Source organism: Hoplias malabaricus, chromosome 2 (genome assembly GCF_029633855.1).
Source record: "Hoplias malabaricus isolate fHopMal1 chromosome 2, fHopMal1.hap1, whole genome shotgun sequence".
In the NCBI taxonomy this organism is placed as follows: Eukaryota; Metazoa; Chordata; class Actinopteri; order Characiformes; family Erythrinidae; genus Hoplias; species Hoplias malabaricus.
In genome coordinates this window covers 25593502-25602167 of record NC_089801.1, presented here as the reverse complement: position 1 = coordinate 25602167, position 8666 = coordinate 25593502, and positions in this window count along the sequence as shown.

Sequence of the window (8666 nt, the reverse complement as noted above, 5' to 3'; positions counted from 1 at the left end):
TTAGGGAGGGTTGGAAAGTGGGAGAAAGAGCATGTGGACCAAATTTCGAGCGCTAGAACGCAGCAGCTGTATGCTCACTCTCCCAGGCCTTATAAGGCAGTTAGGCTTCATTAGATGAAGGGTATATATAGCCGTAGAGAGAACAGTGTCAGGACCAGGAGCAGACTGGGAATATTACATCAAGCAGAAAGCATCGTTGTGTCAGTGGGGAAAAAAGTGAATGGTTTTCAGCTGACCCATATGCGAATATCAAAATAAAGTAAAACTTTTTAATGTTTTATTCTTTTTCCTCTGACCTGTCTGTCATTGTCTCTTTCTCTCGTGTCTCGCCTGCTTTTTCTCACCCGCCTTATCTCTCTCTCTCTCTCTCTCTCTCTCTCATACACACACACACACACACACACACACACTTTTAACCCATTCTGAGGGGTGGGTTTAACCTCACTGCACTTCTCTCTCACTCTGATATTTCTGTTGTTTTGTTACCATTCTCTGTTTCTCTCTCTCTGGCAAATTCCTACTCTCTGTTTTTCTCTTTCTGGCACTAACACATGTTCATCTGTTGTTTGCCTGAGAGATTGGAATAATTCTTCCATACAAGGTATATATAACCAGGCACTGTTGGTTCAAAAATGTCACCATGCAGACATCTATATGTAAACCCATACAAGAGAAATCTTCAAACTGCAGGACAAGTACAAATTCCAGAGCCAGTGAGAAACTGCATGCAGGGCTAATCTCCAACAGCCAATATCTGACTATATCACACTCTTTTATCAAAATGGGGCCAAAACAGAAAAGCAATTCCTTTCCTACCCCACTTGCAAAAGTTACATAGTGCAGTTTCTGAAGTGCTGAGCACCAAGTAGCAGTGACAGAGGCTCTCTTCTTCCTATTACAGGTCAGTGAGGTATCACAATGGTTTTGAAGTTGTACGTTTAAGGAAAAATATTATGTAGTGTTCCTTTAAATAAAGAAAAAAGAGCATCTTGTCATTAATAACTCCTTTACAAAATTAAATTTGTGATTTGTGGATTCTGATGTTTGGTTCTCAAAATATTCTGCTCTATTCTGATGCCATAATATTTGGTGTCAAAGAGGTTGAATTGATACCTACAGGGTTCTTTTACAGTATCACAAGTTTGTGGAGGACACAGTAGTGATAACCTAACAACAAAGTCCCCTATTTATATGTCTACTTGTGTTCCTTTCGAAAGAGTTGTGTTGAGTTGTTGTGCTCTTTTAGCTGCTTCAGTTACAATATTTCTGATACACAATTTTATTCATTTGTGGTAAGTTTGTACAAAGAGTACATAGTATTTCACTGCATAGGAATCAGTTGCTTACCCATTATACTGTAAGTATTATTACAAGTATGTTATTTAAAAGTGAAACTACTATAGATTAAAGTATTTATGGTGTTATTACAGTTACTCTTTGGCAAGGATGACCCAGATTGACAGGCTTGTCTTCTGCAAGACCAGACTGAACCGTGGCTTCCTTTGGGAAGAAACAGGATGAGACGTGGGATTCCCTCCCTCCATTTCTCAGTGCAGTTCTTCCTCATAACTACCATCGGTTTCTCCATGACCCAGTATGTTACTCATACCAAGGGACAATGGGAAACATGGGATCCAGCCAGAATATGGCTGCCATGGGATGACAGAATGGAAAGAGGGGAGGCACTGGATGGGAAAAAAGGAAAATACGACCTCACTCATGCCGTCCTGTCCTGTATTTCCTGTTCAAAAAAGTCCAGCTCATGAATCTGATCTTCTACAATTTTTGGGCCTGATGCTTAAAGAGATAATTCCAATAATCTAATTTTCATATGCAGGCATCAGCCAAGATATGTCAAGATTTAAAGGGTAGGGTATAAACTACCAAATTACTTGGCAAATACATTAGCCTAATAGCTCCATTGCAAAACTAAAGCTCTAAACATTGCGTGGTATATAGAGTAAGGAGAAAATTGTATCATTTTTGATGACCCAACTGGTAGACAACATTAAGTTGTACTTCTGTTAGGTCATCTTATGTAGTCGGCATTTGTTTCCCATTTTTCTCTGTGTCTTATACACTTTGGAAATCTGCAAAGGAAAACAGAACACATCCATTTTGGGTAAGAAAGACCCAGCCGTCTGTTCACTTCAGCTTGTGGATCGTCAGCAGGTTCTGAACTCAAGAATATTTTTCATTAATTTTACAGCAATCCAAATGGAGTCTCAGGCCAGTTCAAATCTTAGCCTTGTAACTCCAATCGTACATTCAGTAAGTATTCCCCAGAGTATCCCCAAAATCTTTGTAAATTATTTTAGTGAGTTGTGCTTCCAGCCTGTAGAATATTGAAAGGGGAAGATCCCAGGAGAGATTCTGTTGAAATTTATGCTAAAACTAAAGTTTCATTGTCCATTTGATGTACAGGTGGCCAAACACCGGTGGCATTTCATGCGGTTCTGCTCTTTGCTTGACATGCCGCTATTGGAGTGGAAAGGCCCAGAAGAGACTCAGAAGTGACTAATGAAGCTCCATTCAGCACTCTCGATTTTAGCCATCATGAGTTCCACAATGAGTTCCATTTGGAACAGAGTAGACAGTGCCGTGTACATGTGACTAAGGTTTTATTTGCAGTAGTTTCTCATCACTTGGTTACTTGATTAACTAAAAACATGGCTTCTATGTGGTTGAAATTCACACCCATTTCCCTAAATTGTGTAGTTCCATTGCAGCAAGGTTCAGGTATGGTCAAATAGAAACTGGGTCATAACAAAAATCAGAGATGTCCCAATATTTGGGCTAAGCTTGTGCAATCTTAGATTTTTATTAGAAACTATTGCACATAAATCATATTTCCATGGAAAAATTCCCCAGCGAAAGCTTCCAAACTCTCAGTAGTTTCCAAAGATGAACTGAGGCTTATTCCCTGGGCTAAATTAATATGTTGACATCTGGGGCACGGCACAGCAGGTAGTGTCACAGTCACACAGCTCCAGGGACCTGGAGGTTGTGGGTTCAAGTTCTGGTGACTCCAGGTGCTCCAGGTGACTGTCTGTGAGAAGTCTGGTGTATTCTCCCCGTGTTCATGTGGGTTTCCTCCAGGTTTTCCGGTTTCCTCCTACAGTCCAAAACCATATGTTGGCAGGTGAATTGGTGACTCAAAGTGTCCATAGGTGTGAGTGTGTGAATGAATGTGTGAGCGTATGGGTTGCCCTGTGAAGGACTGGCGCCCCCTACAGGTTGTGTTCCTGCCTTGTGGCCAATGATTCCTGGTAGGCTCCGGACCCTGCACTGGATAAGCGGTTACAGATAATGAATGAATGAATGAATGAATGTTGACATTTGACTTTGTTTGACATTGTCACTAGAAGGTTAAGGACTAATGTTCTCTCACCAATATTTTCATTAATTTTACAGCAATCCAAACTCAGTGAATGTGTAATTAGAGATACAAAGCTAAAGTTTTAATTGGCCTCAGACTAAGTGTTCCCCAGAGTATCCCCATAATATTTGTAAATTATTTTATTAGGTTGTGCTTCCATACTGTAGAATATTGAAAGGGGCGGATCCCAGGAGAGATTCTGTTGAAATTTATGCTAAACCTAAAGTTTCATTGTCCATTTGATGTACAGGTGGCCAAACACTGGTGACATTTCATGCTGTTCTGCTCTTTGCTTCACATGCTTTAATAGCCCTGTTCTTAGCGCTATTGGAGTGGAAAGGCCCAGAAGACTCTCAGAAGTGACTAATGAAGCCCCATTCAGCACTCTCGATTTTAGCCATCATGAGTTCCACAATGAATTTGGAACAGAGAAGACAGTGCCGTGTACATATGACTAAGGTTTTATTTGCAGTAGTTTCTCATCACTTGGTTACTTGATTAACTAATAACATGGCTTCTATGTGGTTGAAATTCACACCCATTTCCCTAAATTGTGTGGTTTCATTTCAGTAAAGTTCAGGTATGGTCAAATAGAAACTGGCTCATAACAAAAATCAGAGATGTCCCAATCTTTCAGAGATGGTGTATTCTTAGATTTTTATTAGAAACTATTGCACATAAATCATATTGTGTTCAAAATTTTCCCTAGCAAAATGTCCAAACTCTCAATAATTTCCACAGATGAACTCAGGTTTATCCCCTGGGCTAATGCTTTTGTGCAATGTGAAGGCATGGCATTAAAATTTGATATTGACATCTCACTTTGTTTGACACTGTCAGTAAAAGATGGGGACTATTCATTTTCACAAGGCAATCTCAGCCTTAAAGATTTACCAGGTATAAGCTTGCCAAGTTAAACAAAGCATATCAGGCACAAATACCTCCAATCTAATAAAAACAAAGTGGCCATTAGTGAGAGGATTTTCTCATCCTGCTTAGCTGCTGTAGGCTTGCACTTCCCATAAAGCTTACCAAATGAAGGGATATGGGAGTCTCTAAAAGATCCACCTCAGCCACTAAGCCGTGCCAGTGAATCCTCACAGCTTTACTGGCCTCGGCTCTAGGGATTTCCAGCTCTGTTTCCCTCCTAACCTCAGAGAATGGCTGACCTGCAGGAAAATCCCTTGGCATGGGGTCACAACCATGCTTAAAACATTTTAAATTGTGTGTGGTCCAAAGGACAAAACCAAGCGGTGTGCCGAAGAGTACACAATGTTCTGCCTCTTCACCGCATCCTGGTTTACAAATTATGCCAAAAAAGATGAAACATAAAATTCCCCGTTCTTCCACACCGGTGGTCTGCAAACAACACAGAAGTGAGAAGATGGTTTTAATGGACAGTGTTAGCAGAAACAAATCTGCCGCTCCTCAAACAATCCCTCCAGCTTGCTTTCGCAATTGAAGTCAAGATCAGAGTGCAGAGCTTCTTAGGTTCATTAGGAGAGATCTGCTGGAGTCAACACTCTCTTCAAAGCAGCTCTGACTCTTTGTTCATGTGCAAGGGTTAATCAATTTTGTATGAAAGAGATAAAAGTGATCAGAAGCAGTTGTTGCTGAGGTATTGACAGGGCACTGATCCAGGTCAACAGCCCCAGAGAAACAGTCAAGAGTTTCAGAGAAACAATTAGAAAGTTTAGAAGATTTCCACCAACTCCTGCACCTACATGTTTCCTGCTTATGCATCCTCCTAAATGAAATAAATACAGTTTTAAATGGTCTTTCTCACTATTGTTCCTGCTCGTTCCTAATCAGACATTAAATAATGTAACTGTAAGTGTAAATATGATGTTATAAAAATAGTGTTGCCAGCCAAAACATTGTTTCAACACTCATTGCATATGACTTGTATATACAAGGTAGACCAACAATCTAGATTTGAGTGACACAGCAGTGTGGTGTTAGATCCACACTTACCAGCACAAAACACATTAACATGACATCATCTCTCCCATGCCACTGCACACGCCCCCTACCTTGTATCTACATTCACTGTTCATTTTATCAGCTCCACTTACCATACAGGAGAACTTTGAAGTTTCACAATTACAGATAGTAGTCCACCTGTTTCTCTGAATACATTCTTATCCCCATTTCTCCCTGTTCTTCACTGGTCAGGACCCTAACAGGACCACCACAGAACAGGTATGATTTGGGTGGTGGATCATTCTCAGCACTGCAGTGACATTGAAGTTTCTACAGGTGGTATGAGTGGATGTAGCTGCTAGAGTTTTTAAAAGCTTTCGGCATTGACAAATAATAGTTCACCAACCAAAAATAAACAGCCAAGCGTCCTGTGACCACTGATGAAGGGCTAGAGGACGACCAACACAAACTGTGTGGCAAGAGATGAGCTGCTGCCTTTGACTTCTACAAGGTGGACCAATGAGGTAGGTGGACCAATGAAGTAGGTCATATCTGCTTTGTAGGTGTCTTGTTGTGGTCCTGACCATTAAAGGACAGGGTGAATTAGGGGTAAGAAAGTATGCAGGGAAACAGATGGACTAGTCTGTAATCGCAGCATTAGATTTGAGCATAGATAACAAGGTAGGTGTTCCTAATCCAGTGATTGTTAAGTGTATAGTGTATATATGCTAAGAATATCTCATCCATATCTGATCAATATCTGTTTAGCATATTTTCTTTGTCGATCAAATGGAAAAAATAAAAATATTATTGTTTCACATTTCCTAAGGATGTCAGACATGATATTAATAAATGACTCAGTTCATGGCTTATTGGTAGTGTTTATGGTCAAGGTTTGATTTGAGAATGTGTTTAGGAAGGCGCCACACATTCACAATTATAGTTTGGTTAGTCACATGGTTTCCGCAGTTCTGGTTCTGCTTTGTGGAATTCCTTAATAATGTGGTAGCGTTAGTACTATTTATTAAATGAAGCAGATCTAATTCTTTATGAAGTCTCTGTAATCAGCAGTGATTTATTCCATCCGTACTTAATGGGCCAAGGCTTGGTTTCACACTAATTCAAAAAGCATTTGTGGCCTACTAAAGAAAATGCGAGGCACTAAAATAGCTATGAGAGGAAGTGTGGAAGCTGTTTCTCATGGAAAGTACAAGGGATTTGGCCAAAACATTGCCAGATCACCTCGATCATAACAAAACCAGCATTGGCAAACTGTCTTTGAGCTCTCGTCACAGGAGCGAGTGGGGAGAAAGCCTACAGGCTTGGTAAAAGATTTTCTGGCTTTGAGGCATATGGGATTTATACACTAAATGGACAGACGTATCTAAACAATCTGGACATCTCATATGTGCTTGTTGAAAATTGGCATTAAAATAAAGTGTGCCACTTCACTGGAAATAATTTCTACCATATTTTGAAATATTGCACTGGGATTTTCTTCAGTTTAGCTAGAGGAACATTACTGAGGCTGAGTGATAAGACCTGGCTCTCAGTCAGCATTGCAATGGATTAACAATTTGTTAAATCAACCTGCGATCAAAGCTTTGTGCAATTCAAATGCTTCCACAACTAAACACTAGTGTTGTAGCTAAGACCGCTAGAGCCGAATCAAACCAAGAGCGGGACACAATGAGTCAGAATCAAGACCAAGATTTTAGGAGTCATGTCAGAGTCAAAGCAGACACTGGCATTGGTAGAGATTGAGACCAAATTAAGGTAACTTTCATCTTATAAAAATAAAATGAAGAAAATAGAAAAAAAAATGTTCTGTACTTTATATTCATTATCATTCATTATATTTTAAATATATTAATAACAACAGTATATTGAACAATATATTTTGTACAATATAAAAACAGCAAAAAAAGGCCAATTGCTGGCTAAAAAAACTACATAGCCTCTAACATGTCAAAATATTTTCTGGTGTGTAGACTTCAATAAAGTCATCAAAATCAAGGAAAAAAGTCTCAAAACTTCAAAACGTCTCCAAAAATGTATTGCAGTACAAAGAAACTAGGCAAGCTCACAAAGAACAGACCCATAATGTTGACAACATTACAAATTAGGCTTCATTTTGTACAAAAATAAGTCTTTATTGACTACGTAGATATTCAGACTACAATTTATGGAGTATTTTTACACACTACATGCTTCAGAACTTTCAGGTTTTGCTCTATGAGCGTTTGCTTTATGAGCCTAGGCCTTTACACTTCACATTAACAGCGTTTACAACTGACTATGGCAACTTGCCAGGGAATTGATGAACTTGTTAGTAAGGTGCACAGTGACAGGATCATAAATCCTATTTTCCTGCCAATGTTTTTAGAGATTGCATAGTTTTATGCTTGACTTTTTGAACTTGTCAGAAAATAGAGAAATTGGCTGAAGATGTCAAACCCAGTAATGAGTTGGTCTTTTGCCCATTCCAAAAGCTCCATTATATTACCATTGACTGAGTACATTCAAATTTCTTTTTGCATGTGAAAACTTTTGTTCTCACAGTTTGCTATTGTATACAAATGCCTAACTAATGTCCTCACAATGTCACAATATCCTGGCGTAGAGTTTACGCTCTCATAATAGTAAACAGCATTAATAATAATTTTGCTGACTTTCAGATACATTCTTCTTCTAATTCAAACATTAAGATGTAAATAAAATAATTAGAATTTGAAAACTGCAGAGAAAATCTCCAAGATAATTTTGTAAAAGTGGTGATATGAAGCAGGCTAATGCCTACAACACAGATATGACCGATGAACTCACAAATGCCATCTATGAATTTTAATGTGTAATATTGTAGCTACTTTGAAAACCGAACCATTTTTGGAGGACATACATGTACTGGCCCACTGTTGCCCTGAAAATAGTTGTTTAAAATTGATTACAAATCAAAAGAAAGAAAGAGAGAAAAAAAACATATATCAGGTATTAGGCAGCATATTGAAATTTTAGATACTTCACACATCAGGTTTAGATGAATGAATGAATTAATTCATCTTCTCTAAGCCCTTCATCCTGATCTGGGTTGTGATGAGTCCAGAGCTTACCCAGAATACCAGTCCCCCGTAGCGCATCACCTTGTCACTGCCACACACACCTGTGGACAATCCACCTAACATATTTTTGTACTGTTGGAAGAATCACACAGGGGAAACTCTTGAAATTCATATAAAAACAAAAAAAAAAAAATACATTCTTCCTAGTCTCCTGATCCAGCATTTGCCTTTTTTTCTAAATGAAATACACATGCACATCATTTAACTGAAAGTATATTAGGTCACCATGTGGTATTTGGTTTCCG